Below are 13,722 nucleotides of genomic sequence, written 5' to 3'. Positions count from 1 at the left end.
ACTACAAGTGCTGCTACTTTTGCTGTGTTCTCAAGACCAGACCAATAATTGGACCTCGTTTGGAGTGTCGTGACAGGATTCTTGTAATTGCCTCTGAAAAACGACTAGTACTTTCTTGCTAATTAAATCCACTATTATGCTGCATCTTTGTGATATGTAAAAGTGTCTCGGTTTCAGTGTCCTATGAGCTCGGGTGATTACCTTTCTTAACTTTTTTTGGCATGGGATTTACATTTATCAGATCTTCAAACTATGCCATATTACCCATATATAAACTTTGCTGTTTGTAAGGAAATGGAAGAACCATTTTTTAGTGATCAATTAGCCTTTAAAACTTAAACTTGGATTACCTAACAAAATGTGCCACTGGAACACAGGAGTGATGATTGTTGATAAAAGGCCTCTGTAGGAAATAAGCCATTTCCAGCTACAATAGTCATTTACAACATTAAGAATGTCTATACTGTATTTCGGATTTATTTGATGTTATTTTAATGGACAAAATATTATTTTCTTTCAAAAAGAAGGAGATTTCTAAAAGAACGCCAAACTTTTGAATGGCAGTATATATTGCGTAATATTATATACACACACTTGGATTTATTAATTTCCATTGGTGATTAAGGATTGGCTACACGACAGGCATATCAGTAGCTAACTTTGTTAGAACCGCATATAGATTTCATTGAGCATTGAGTACCAAAGATATGATGAACTCTTTGTTTTGTTCGAACCTGGTTCAAGATTGTTAAATGTGGCCCACTCACCAAACATCAGAAATGGGTTTCCCTTAAACTTACCAGGATTTTAGTTACTAAGATAGGTTCTCAAATGTACTCAAGTGAATTAAGCCCAATATTTAACCTACAAGCACAACACTGTTCAATGCACTCACTCATCATAAATATATATTTGGGTGATATCTGAGTAGATTTTTTTTATACAGCACTGTTTAAAGTATTCAGAATCGTTCTACAAATTGTAAAAAATGGTTTTCCTAGTATATAAAAAGTGTATAGCAGTTTCCCCATATACAGTTTCCCTGTTTACAAAATGTATCCATGCATTTTAAAATCAGTCTTGAGAAAATACAGAATCAATGAAACAATAAGACCTAGAGTTACAGTATATTGTAGAAGAGATGGCGTGTATACATATGGTATGCAGTGAAAATGCAATACACACTGTACATAAACCCTGGGTAGATGATTATTTGATATACAGTGGTCAGAATAGGTAAGTGAACCTTTTGGAATTACTAGCATTTACAGTGATGTGAAAAAAGTATACTCTTTTGTAATTCTATGGATTTACATATGAGGACATAATAACAATCACCTGTTGCTTAGCAGGTCAAAAAAATTATGTAAATGCAACCTCGGATGAACAACAACACATGACATATAATACCATGTCATGATTTATTCAACAAAACAAAGTCACAATAGAGAAGCCATGTGTGAAGAACTAAGTAAACTAAACGTTGCAGATGCAAAATACTTTTTATCGTTAAACAAGTCTTAAAAAACGTAAGCATGCATAACTATTTACTCTGTAGAGCCACCTTGTGCACATTTACAGTTGCACATCTCTTGGGGTACATCTTTATAAGCTTGGCACATCTAGCCACAGGGATTTTTGCCCATTCTTCAAGACAAAGGTGCTCCAGCTCCATCAAGTTGCATGGGTTCCACTGGTATACAGCAGGTTGCTAAGTGATACCACAGATTCTCAATTAGATTGAGGTATGGCTTTAACTAGGACATTCCAAGACATTTAAATGTTTCCCCTTAAACCACTCGTGTTTTGCTTTAGCAGTATGCTTAGGGTCATTGTCCTGCTGGAAGGCGAACCTCCGTCCCAGTCTCAAATCCCTGGAGGACTCATACAGGTTTCCCTCCCTGTATTCAGGGCCATCCATCATTCCTAAACAGTTTCTCAGTCCTTGCCCACTGTTCACTGTGGAGATGGTGTTCTCGAGGTGATGAGAGGTGCTGGGTTTACGCCAGACATAGCATTTTCCTTGGTGGCTGAAAAGCTCAATTTTAGTCTCATCTGACAAGAGTACCTTCTTCAATATGTTTGGGGAGTCTCCAACACGTGTTTGCTTATTTTTTTCTTTAAGCAATGGCTTTTTTTCTGGCCACTCTTCCGTAAAGCCCAGCTCTCTGAAGTGTATGGCTTAAAGTGGTCCTATGAACAGATACTCCAATCTCCACTATGGAGCTTTGCAGCTCCTTCTGAGTTATCTTTGGTCTTTTTTTCATCTCTAATTAATGCCCTTATTGCTTGGTCTGTGAGTTTTGGTGGGCGGCCTTCTCTTGGCAGGTTTGTTGTGGCACCATATTCTTTCCATTGGTGAATAAATGAATGAAGTGAGTAAGTGTTTAGGAGCAGAAATGGGACAGGCAGGCTCAGTAGCGTACCTAGCGGGGGCCGGGGGGCGATCCGCCCCGGGTGCCATTGATCAGGGGGGTGCCACCACGCCAGCACCCCTCTAGAAGAGCAGGCTCAGTTGAGGAGATCAAGGATCTCCCTCTAATGGCTTAAAGACAATCAAGGGAGCGGGAGGTCCGCAGAGCTCCGATCCTGCTCCCTTACAATGCGCGCAGCGACTGATGGTGTGCGACGGGATTTGCTGTCATATCCCAGCGCACAACACTTAAGCTCCACCCACCGCCTTCCGCGCTCACTGCACTGGAAGGAGCGAAGAGAAAGAACGAAGAGGAGGAGGAAAAGGAGCTGTCGCTGTAAAAGTGACAGTGGAAGAGGATAGGTAGGAAAACATTCAGTGAGTGTGGATTAGTAAATGTGGATTAATAAGCATGTGAGAGTGATGGGTGTTATGCTGTATCCTGTACCATTGCCAATGTCTTGTTCATTATATAACTATGGGAGTTATGCTCTAAAGTACATCATAACTCCCATCACTATACACTGTGCCAGACATTACATGGATATGAGTATGAGTATATGAATGAGTGAATGAATGTTTGTGAATGAGTGTGTGTGTGGGGGTAGCATGGCATAAGGAGGCTGTAATCACACTTGTATCAAGCCCAGGTTCCAGCATGTACTGGCTGCCTGGGCATGATAGGAGTGTGATAATTATATATATATAAATATATTAATATTGTTATTGAATTTTTTTGTCCAATTTTGGTGTTACTTTTAATAAAAGTGTGTTTTTTTGGGGTTTTTTTTTTAGTGAATGCTGAATTTTCAGTGCAACCCTACAATATACTAAGCCAGACACTGAAGTGGCAGGCCTACACCAATGTTTGGCTTAGTATATAGCAGTAGGGGTTATTGTCAATGTCTGGCTCAATGTATAGTGATAGGAATTATGCTGTACCACCGTCAATGTTTGCCTCAGTATATAGTGATAGGTATTATGCTGTACCACCACCAGTGCATGCCTCAGTATATAATGATAGCAGTTATCCTGTACCGCCGTCAATGGTTTGCCTCAGTATATAGTGATAGGTGTTATGCTGTACCACCGTCAATGTCTGCCTCAGTATATAATGATAACAGTTATGCTGTACCCCCATCAATGTCTGCCTTAGTATATAACAATAGAAGCAATGCAGTTTTAAAGTGTGTGTGTGTGGGGGGAGGGGGTACCATATACAGGATCGGCCCCAGGTGCCAAATACTCTAGGTACGCCCCTGGGCAGGCTGTTTAGAGGGGGCAAAGGTGGCACAGGCAGGTTGCTTCAGGGGCAAAGGTGACACAGGCAGGCTGCTTCTGGGGGGACAGAAATGGGACAGGCAGGCTGTTTAGAGGGGCAGAGGTGGCACAGGCAGGTTGTTTCAGGGGCAGAGTAAAAAAAAAATGTTTCCTTCAAAAATGAAATGTTTAAAGCAAAAACAAAGCTCCAAAAAAAAAATATATAAAATAATGTTATTATTAATGTATTTGGGGATGCTGCAGTGGGATCCTAAAAATATTTGTAGACTTGCTGAAGTTCAAACCGAGCATCAGAATGGGGAAGAAAGGGGATTTAAGCGACTTGAAGGCAAAGGGTGGTCACACCAAATATTGATTTGATTTAGATTTGTCTTCTGTTCACCCACTATGCATTTCATAAAAATAAGCTATTAACATGGCTATTTTTGAAAGCATTCTTCACAGCATTTTGTAACACCTGCATCAAACGTGTACACAGTACATATACTTTATAAGATATATATTAGAGGAAGCTAATTGGTTCCAACAATACCAAAGTTCTAAGATGGAAGGGATGCGCCGCTGATGCCAAATACTATGGATTTATGCTTACCTGATGTAATTTAGGATTATACCAAATATCTCCAAAATTGCTGATTGAAAACTTAAGCTATAGTCAAAGAATTTAATTGGTCCAAAACCCATATCCACTTTTATTTGCATAGTTCGTCCATAATCTGGTTTGTGCTCTATTTGTACTTCCTCTTTTATGAAATGCTTTCTAATCTGCATCCTCTGAGAAGACTAGATTTGACAGAACTCACCCCAGTTTGCATAACTCCCATATGCTGAGTAGCCTGCTTGCCTTCTGTTTGTGAGATTGTAGAACCGTTTGCATGAAATCCCTCTAGAGGCCAGCAAAGGATCAGAAAACAATCTCAACCCTACCTGGTGGGAACATTTGTGTTATATTGCAAAAAGCAAATGATATTGTGTGATTTTGGTTACATTTTATGCTGCAGCCCGCTCACACACATTGAGCGTATTTCCCAGAGGTGCCATATTGATCAATCTGTTCTGATCCTCTCTTGCTTAACTGTCTATGGGATGTATTCATTAACTTGGGAGTTTGCCACGTTCACTGTGCATTTCTATAGGACTTTACCAGTGACCTTAAATATAATAATATTGTATTATGCAAGGCCAGCTCGGCTCTTCTTGTAGGACCGGTTTAATAGGGTTGGTATTCATAATGTCAGGGAGTTGAAATTGGTCAAACTCAGGTTACAGCATGCACCCCATCACTGTACTGCCTGGCGTATAGAAATGGGACCTCACGCCTTACCATACATTTTTATAGTAAGCAGTCTTAGACAAACTTAGGGTACTTCATGGGGCCTTTTAGTTTTCTGACTGTTGTTAGTTTTGTGTACCAGCCATTCGACTGCTATAGTCTGTAGCCCTTGTCCTGTTGTCTAGTAGAATAGTCCCTGGCTACTGGATGCTATCCAGGAATCCCACCATTCGTACAGAGGTATGCTCTGTAACAACTGTTTGTCTGTATCCCCGCACCTAACCGTGCGTGGCTCAGTTACCATCTGTTTTCTCCTTTATAGCTCCCCAGCCGTCAGACCTGTTAGATATTGAGACAGACTGGATATCACACTGAAATTCTAGCTAATGTGTGTTCGCTAAAATAAATTCTCACTTTTGGTTGCTTTGTTATAGCCAGTCTTGCTTCATCCTGTTTCCACCAGTTCTCTGAACTAATTTTATTTCCAGGTTCCTTCTGCACCGACTTATGGGGTTGCAACTGTTCCATATTATAGTGTGATCAACACTTATGAGTTAACCTGACCCAATAACCACATATTTTGCCTAACTAAAGTTTGAACCTTTTTCTGAATATACAGCATATATGGGCAATAAAAAATACCAATATAGTGAAAATAGAGGGCATAAAAAAAATTGTACCGGTATATGCATGAAATACCTTTAAGGAGTGGTAGTAAAAATGTTTGTGAATGCCTTGGAAGGACACATCGGAAATCAATTCAACTAGATAAATACGTGAATCATTTGGTTCTTGTACATTGGGGGAATTCTCTATATTTGTATGGCTATGGAAACAATAAAAAGGAACCAAAAGGTAAGTATGTGAAGGTAACTGTACCTAGAGTAATGTTTAAACGAGGCTTTCTTTATTCCACAGGGATACATATATAAATGATTTGTTTGTGTTAGTAATACTTCACTTTTACATTAGGTAATATCACTGAGTGATAAATAGGGTCTCCTACTAGGAAAGTGCCTGCCTTATTCCCAAGATAGTGTATAAAAATATTTCATTAATATGAACTACCCCCATCTGGAGTATATGTTGAAAAGAATGAATTCCCTCAAAATACCAAATGTTTGCTTTATGATTGCATTTGTTTAAGGAAAGCGATTACAATGTTATTTGCTAATTCTTTTTGACAGCATTCTGGGATGTGCCTTTAAAAGTAGCAACCCAAATAAAGGCTCTATTGAAACCAGAAGTTATTTTTACTGTAGGTTGCACTGTATGTTACAGTTACTTAATATGCAGGCGCACAAGCTGACGACAGATGACAACCATTTGGACCATGTTGTCTTACCTTCTCCTACATGGCTTAAAGTCTCAGCTTAGAAATGGCTTCTGACACTATTTTACATTCAGATTGCTTTATTTATGCCAAGCAAGTGACTCAAACATTATCCTGGACTCTGTCAGCTGGTTTAGGTCTCTGATAGATAGGGTTGGTGCTGGCTTTTGACAGTTCTGTTTCACGTAAACAAAAATATTGAGTTCTCTATCATGCCAAGCTAGTAAACTTAAACAGATGTCATTTTATTATTTTCTCTCTTACATTTTAACTGTGTCTGCTTTCGTGTCACACAATAATTAAGCATTGCCTAAAAATATTCTGCGTGTGTAATAATTAATGTTGACATCAGCAGTACTAGGATTGAGGTTAAATTGGCAGTAACGCCTAAATTTTGAAGGCTCTCCTAGATCCACCATTATTTCCATGAAATAATAATTCTGTATTATTTATTTAACCGATAACTTTCTTCCATTCACTAAACCTGAGACACCCTCTGCACAGGACATGGCTACCGTTTTCTCTTCTATATGTCTCCTGGCACTAAGCCACTAAGAACGCCAATGGGCTACTGGTTGGGTTTGGATAGTTTCATTTACAGATAGATTCTTTATGCAGCCCAAGCTACTCAATGCCACTTTTACATATGTACACGGCATCGTACAAAACCACCTCTGAGGTCAGGCACAGGATATTAACATTGCATATTTTTCTTCCTTTGCCAGCCGCAATTGCTCACAATTTTCCTGAGACTGTTATGTTTAACTATTAAAACCGCTTAGCTAAATAAACTGGCTTTTGCTGATAGCAGCAGTTTGCCCACAGAAACCCGTAGGATATTCGGCAGCGGGATGGATAGTGGATAAGGAGCTCTTTCACTGATGAAAAAAGTTGAGCTGTTGCCAGGAATATGTCTCTCTCTCTTCTCAAGACATCCAGTAACCTCAGACCACACAGAGTGCAATGTCAGGATTGACTCTCCCTATTGCTCACACTCTCCCACGATACACTCACCTCCTCTAAAATGAACACGATGACAGACATTGCTAACTGCGCTCGGATTTCTGTAACAGGCCAGGGTAACGAATGTGGAGGCGTAGGTAAAACCAGAATAACGATCATAATAATAAGAAGAGGAAATGAGCTGTCTTAAAAATGGCACACCACAAACCATCCAATGTAGAAAAATTAATTAAATCAAATATTTAAGCCTGGCAGGGCATGAGAGAGCGAAAGATAACACAAAAGTAAATAAAAGATCAAATAAAGGTACACCATCACTACTTACACCATCACTACTGAATAGAATGCGAGGCATACACAGAAATATGTTTAACAACGTGGCCCATACATCCTTTAACAGGTGTAAATTCTTCCTAATGTTCTTGTGTGGTCATGTTTATGTCCTTAGTTACCAATTAACCCCTTATATATACACCAGAACCCAACTGTGCCAAAATGCCCAGCAAATTGTTTGACAAGATATCAAGCATAATAGGATTGAGCAACCGGTCAACTGCCCAAGCAAATGGCCAGTTTGTTGGGAACACTGGCACTTTACACAAGGGAGAATGGGAGCAGATGGGGTGTTTTGTGGATGGAACGCTACGCAGTACGGGCGGAACTGTTTCTGACTTGAAGTCTCTGGTGCAGTCAATCCCGAGTGACAAATCACACTGGCTGTAAGAACGTAAAGGTTTAAAGTGAACTATGTTGACTATGTCAAACCTCACAACATTTGAAATTGAGAGAAACATTTGTTTTATAGGGTATGGCCAAGGAGAGTTTAATGTAAGTTTTTTGACCTTCTGATATCAGGGAAGGACATAGGGACTGTCCTTCCTAAATTGGTAAACTTGAAAGGTATAATATGTACAGTGTCTGCTATTAAAGGGACTTTTCAGCCATCATATCCACTTTAATGCATTTTCCCCTTTGACCACCTCAGCTATTTTTGGTCAGTCAGCCGCAGTGCTGGCTCAACAAATGCTAAGGGAGGGAGGTCTATTCAATTGGGGTTTTTTTTAAATGCTGTCAGCGCAACAATTTTGTGTGAAATGAATAGGGTCTGAAAATGAACTTTAACACACATTGTGCCAAAAGTTATCTAACTGTAATTTCTGTTGTGGGCTATGGCTAAAGAAAGTCAGAAATGGACCCAGTTTTTTTGGATGCAACATGAGAATAAAAAGTTTGTCAAGCTGTGTTCTCATGTATAAAACCTATTCAGACAGCTACAGTACATACCTACCTAGCAAAAAAATATATAGATAAAATTGACTTAGACGCTAAGAGGAGTTGCTTTGTAGTTCTAAGTGTATATAGTTAAATTATATGAGACTCCAAAGTATGTATCATTATGTCTCTAATTCTAATACACAATGATCTGCGCATAAATAATTTTATATCGCACACTGTATTTACATAAAACAGATGAGAGCCATTCAGTCCATCTAGTCTGCACTGATGTAAGACTCAGGATTTAATGGACCCTAGATTCAGGATGTATGCCTATCCCATGTATTTCACATACATGGATCAACCAAAAGAACAGTTTATGCTCTGTTATCATTCTGTTATGAACATACCTGGGAACTCTCCAGGTTGAAACCAAAGCAGTTTCTTCTTTGGGGTTTATTCACTAAAAGGAGAGTCAGCAGGTGAGCTTGTCAGGGGGTTTTGGTTTAAACACACTTATCTATTCATTATAAAGGGACTTTAATGTTTACAATTTCCTCTAGGCTAACCCTGCATAATGCATAATTTAATGTGTAAGGAGGTGTGGAAGAACTCTCACTTATTTAACTATGCATTCACAAGGCTAGCCAAGTCCTTCTGGCAGCAGAAGCTCACTGAGGTTGGCTTTTCCTAATGCATAGTGAAGTCAAAGAGCTGAAACATTCTCCTGACAACTCTCCCTGTAGTGAATAAACCTGTGCCATGTCCTCTCCCTGCCCACCTCCCTCAGACTACAGTAAAGGCTGTATTGGGCTAGCCTCACTCATAAGCAAGGCTTCTCATCCATAAGAGGGAAAGCTCCAGGTAGCCTAAACTGACAATTATTATATAACATATGTAATTGTACAGACTACGTAGATATATCAACACAGATGAGGGCTCTGACATCTTACTCTGTTATATATTAAAATGTTCCTAAAAGATATTGAATTGCAAAGTGTAATTTCTGAGCAACAACTAATATAACTAATATAATAAAACCACCGGGCTATCAAGAACAAAGAGTGGGATTTGCGGTAGGAAGTGACCCCCTTGTTTCAGTCAATAACCCATAATTGTTCATTTCCTGGCTTGTAGCCCCAAGACAGAGAAGCATTACTTACATGGGACATGCAGAAAATAACAATATGGATGATACATAAAGTGTTGGAAAAAATCCATACAAGTGAGTAATGATTTACCTGATTCGCGATTAAAACTGTCAAACAAAGAAAAAAGTTAAGGCTAAAATAATAAATGGACACATATTCTAGCTTTCTATCTGCAGTTTAATTTGTTATGATAATATACTCATGATTTGTGTATTATGCTCATAATGTAACCAAGATATAACTCCCGACACAATTAGCATTGACCCTGTCTCCCATCCACCACTAAGCCCCCAAAATTCCAGGCTCTCTGTGGTTTGGATCTGTCTGTGGCGGTTTAAAGTATGGTTTACTCCCAAGGTTGTTGGCTAGCAATGAATACATGAATTCTACTTCTTCAGTCACCCAAAGAAAATATATATTTGTTTTGCATTAAAGCAAGACACTCTGATAACACAGCATATGTCGATGAATATTCAAGACAGCAACAAACTGATTTATAGCCGTTACCATGCTTGGAATTGAAAGGCTGTTTTGTTAAGATGTGAGAATTCCATTTAGAATCTATAGGATCACTGATCATAGAGTAGGAAAATAACGCAATATTTATGGTAAAAAAAAAAAAAAGAATAATGTGTGATTATATGTATATATTATATATATATATATGTGTAAATACAAAAAAGAAACTAATAAATACATAATAGGTATTTATTAGACTTAAAGGTTCACTCACATTCACAGTTTATTGGGTTATTATAAATACTTGGGGGCTGTTTTTTTTCTCAATCATTGTAATGGTTTGGAAATACGGTAATTGTTTTCAAGTTTGCCTGTTAATTTTGAAAGTGTGTTTCCGGGCGCTTTATTTACCTGAAGGAGCAGAGGATAAGTGGAAGCATTTACCGCGGGAAATCATCCAGCCAAGTGACCTACCTCAGACAACATGCTTAAAGCGGGCTATCCATTCCTATCCAAATTTACAACAGAAAAAGCTAAAATAGGAGCACAAAATGGATCCAGTTCAGTCTACTCCTAACATCATACACTATAAAGAACACACGCTCACTCTAACACCATACATTCACACACACATACTCCCCCTTCTCCTTGGTGCCACTAATACTATGCTCACCTGATACAATACTGTAAAAGCAACACATACATGCTAACATCATACACTAACAAACACAATAACACACACTCACTCTAATATACTAATGCACACTTTCTCACTCTCCTCCGCTCCCTTGCACAACTGTCGAAGAATTTCTAAGAACCCATGAGGACATTGCTACATGTTCTTTATTTCACGTTTACGCAGAAATCAAAGGATCACCCAAACCAACCCATGATCCTCAAATGGCCATTTTGTCTTGTTGCCTTATGTTCAAGTTCTTGAAGATGTACCTAAAGGTGGCTCCATCACATGTATTCACTTTTTAGCACTACTTGGAAAGTTGAAATTTTCAGTCTACACTAGATCTTTATTAACAAACTTCCTGGCAACTTTTTTCCTATGATTCACTATGATTGAATACATTACTGCCCATGGATGTGGAGGGTCTTCTTATGTGATACTGAACCCTCAGGGTATGAAATAAGATGCATGTATCCTGCTAATAAACAACTGTGATTAATATCAGTAATTCTGGGTAGTCTGTAAATATTTATGTATTACTCTGTAAATGATCCATCTGCTTTGAAAGTATTTGACAGTAATTGTTAGTGCTTGCTTCGTAACCATAAATAAAACAACGCAACCAAGGTTTATTGGACGTACATTTTGAGTATTGTAAATAGGTTAAGAAGACTGAAATGTACATCTGCAAAAATACAGTAAAAGTTACATCCAAACCCGGAACAGATGGGTAGAGAGTTTGCATTAATTTTTAAAGGGAATTATGAGGTCTAATCAATAACTAAATAACTGCTGTTTAAAGGAAACTCCCAGCAAACCTTTATATACTTTGGTTATTGTCCTATGAATAAAAAGTCTCAAATAGTAACCATCATCATTTATTTCTGTGTTCAAGTACTCATTTACCCCTGGTTTGTAAAGCTAGTTCTTAAGACCTGGAATAAGGCAGCGACGTGAAGCAGAAGGCAAGCGTTTGTGTAAATATTTGTGCTGCTAAGAACGTCAAATATCTTTAAATAAGTCATGTATTGTCACAAAAATAGCAAAATGTATAATTTGTGACAATACTTTATTTATGATAATATCCAGGCTTCATGTACCGTGTGATTGTCATCAGCACGGGCTAGGAACAACTGTGGCAAACACTGGATGTACTGTGTGTATATATATCTACCGTATATATATATATATATATATATATATATATATATCTTATATATATCGATAGATATATTTATAGATAGATATATATATATACTGTAAATGCCACATACAGAAGAACAATGCATCAGAAGTTAATTAATATGACTGGGGTCACTGAGGGTTTGTATATAAGAGTCATAAACAGACCCACTGGAGAACTGGATGAAACAAAAAATGCACTGAAATAATACACTAATATTACTACACTTAAAGGGACACTCAAGTAAATGTATAGCATATATAGTGATCTATACAAAAATGCAAACATATGTATAGATTTGAAGAAACAGGTCTCATTGTTTTACCTTTCCATCAGGCACCACATGCAAATTGTGCTAGACGGAGATGTGACAACTGATTGGCAGGTCTAGCGATTTTATACTTTTGTATTTCTCGCATTTTGTGTTGCTACACACAGTTCTGCTACGGTAATGTATAGAATGTTTTATATGCTTTACATTCTAATATGAACTCTAATTAGGAAAATGCACTAATAAATAGGCATGACATATCACATATGCAAGTATCTATCCTATTTTAGAGCCAGGTGGCCTTGCATAATGTGTATGTAAACTGATCCTTCTACAAACTTAAAATATAGGCCAAATAAGTGCTAGTTGGTGATATAGCAGAGAAAAATAGTGATATAGCGACACCTTTTTCATGACTTCCAACCAATAATGGCAGAGGTATTGTGGGACCCTATGGCCTAAAGAGGCTACATAAGGCCCCTGGGCCATTACCTGCACGCTGCTCACCTGCTACTTCTAATCAAGTTGGCTCATATCGGAAGTTGAAGCAAATCCTAATGACCCTTTTGAGATGAAGATGCAGAATGTTGTATATGAGTTTAAAATTGGTTGCCACTAAACTTAAATATATTTTGATCATCTTGTTCGCCTTAAAAAAATAAATCTCCTTGTTAGTCATATTACCTGAACAAACTGGCCATTGACTGCCAAAAAAGGTGCCAAAAAGATAGAATGCTTTAAAAGAAGCTGAACAGATTTGAGGCACAGTACTGGATAAGTATTCCTGCCACAGCTGACAATGTGTTACAACATAATTTCACAGCAGACAATCTGAAGCCTGTACAAACATTCTATACGACTAATGTAAAAACCTACATATAAGATTTAAGATTATTTTCTTCTGGGAATTAGTCCAGACCACAAAATATAGCACCACTTCATAGACAATTGCTGTAGATCACTGTTGAGACATGTCAGATCAACTCAAGGTGTTTGTGTTAGAACACTCTGGGTGGTATATTTGGAAAATATTATATGGGTGTGCTAAAAGGAGAGGATATATTTTAATATACATTTCAACATTCTGAAAAAGAATGAATGGACCCAACATGTTGATTCATCGGTCTTTCTGTTTGATGTTTTCTTCTACAGAACACATTATGAGTGATATATACAGAGCAACGGCTGCGTAAAGTTCTAAATGTAACCAGTATAGCAACAAATGCAATGTTCCTGCTGACTCCACCATATGTAGCCTAGGGAGACCTACATCACCCTGTGAATAAACTCAGATTATGTGTATAACAAGAAATTATTTTACATTACATGATAGATGCCCCAGTGGAAGGGCCGGCAGCAGCTGAGGTTACCAGACAGGAGGATCCAGGTCCCCTGCAGCGCTGCGGGGGATCTGGATGTTAGTCTCATAGCATTTGCTCTGAAAAAAACCTTTTCTTATAATCAAGCAAATCAAGCATGAGACGTGTAACTTTAACAAATA

This window comes from Spea bombifrons, chromosome 1 (assembly GCF_027358695.1).
Source record: "Spea bombifrons isolate aSpeBom1 chromosome 1, aSpeBom1.2.pri, whole genome shotgun sequence".
NCBI classification, from domain to species: Eukaryota; Metazoa; Chordata; class Amphibia; order Anura; family Pelobatidae; genus Spea; species Spea bombifrons.
This window is presented reverse-complemented; position numbering follows the sequence as displayed.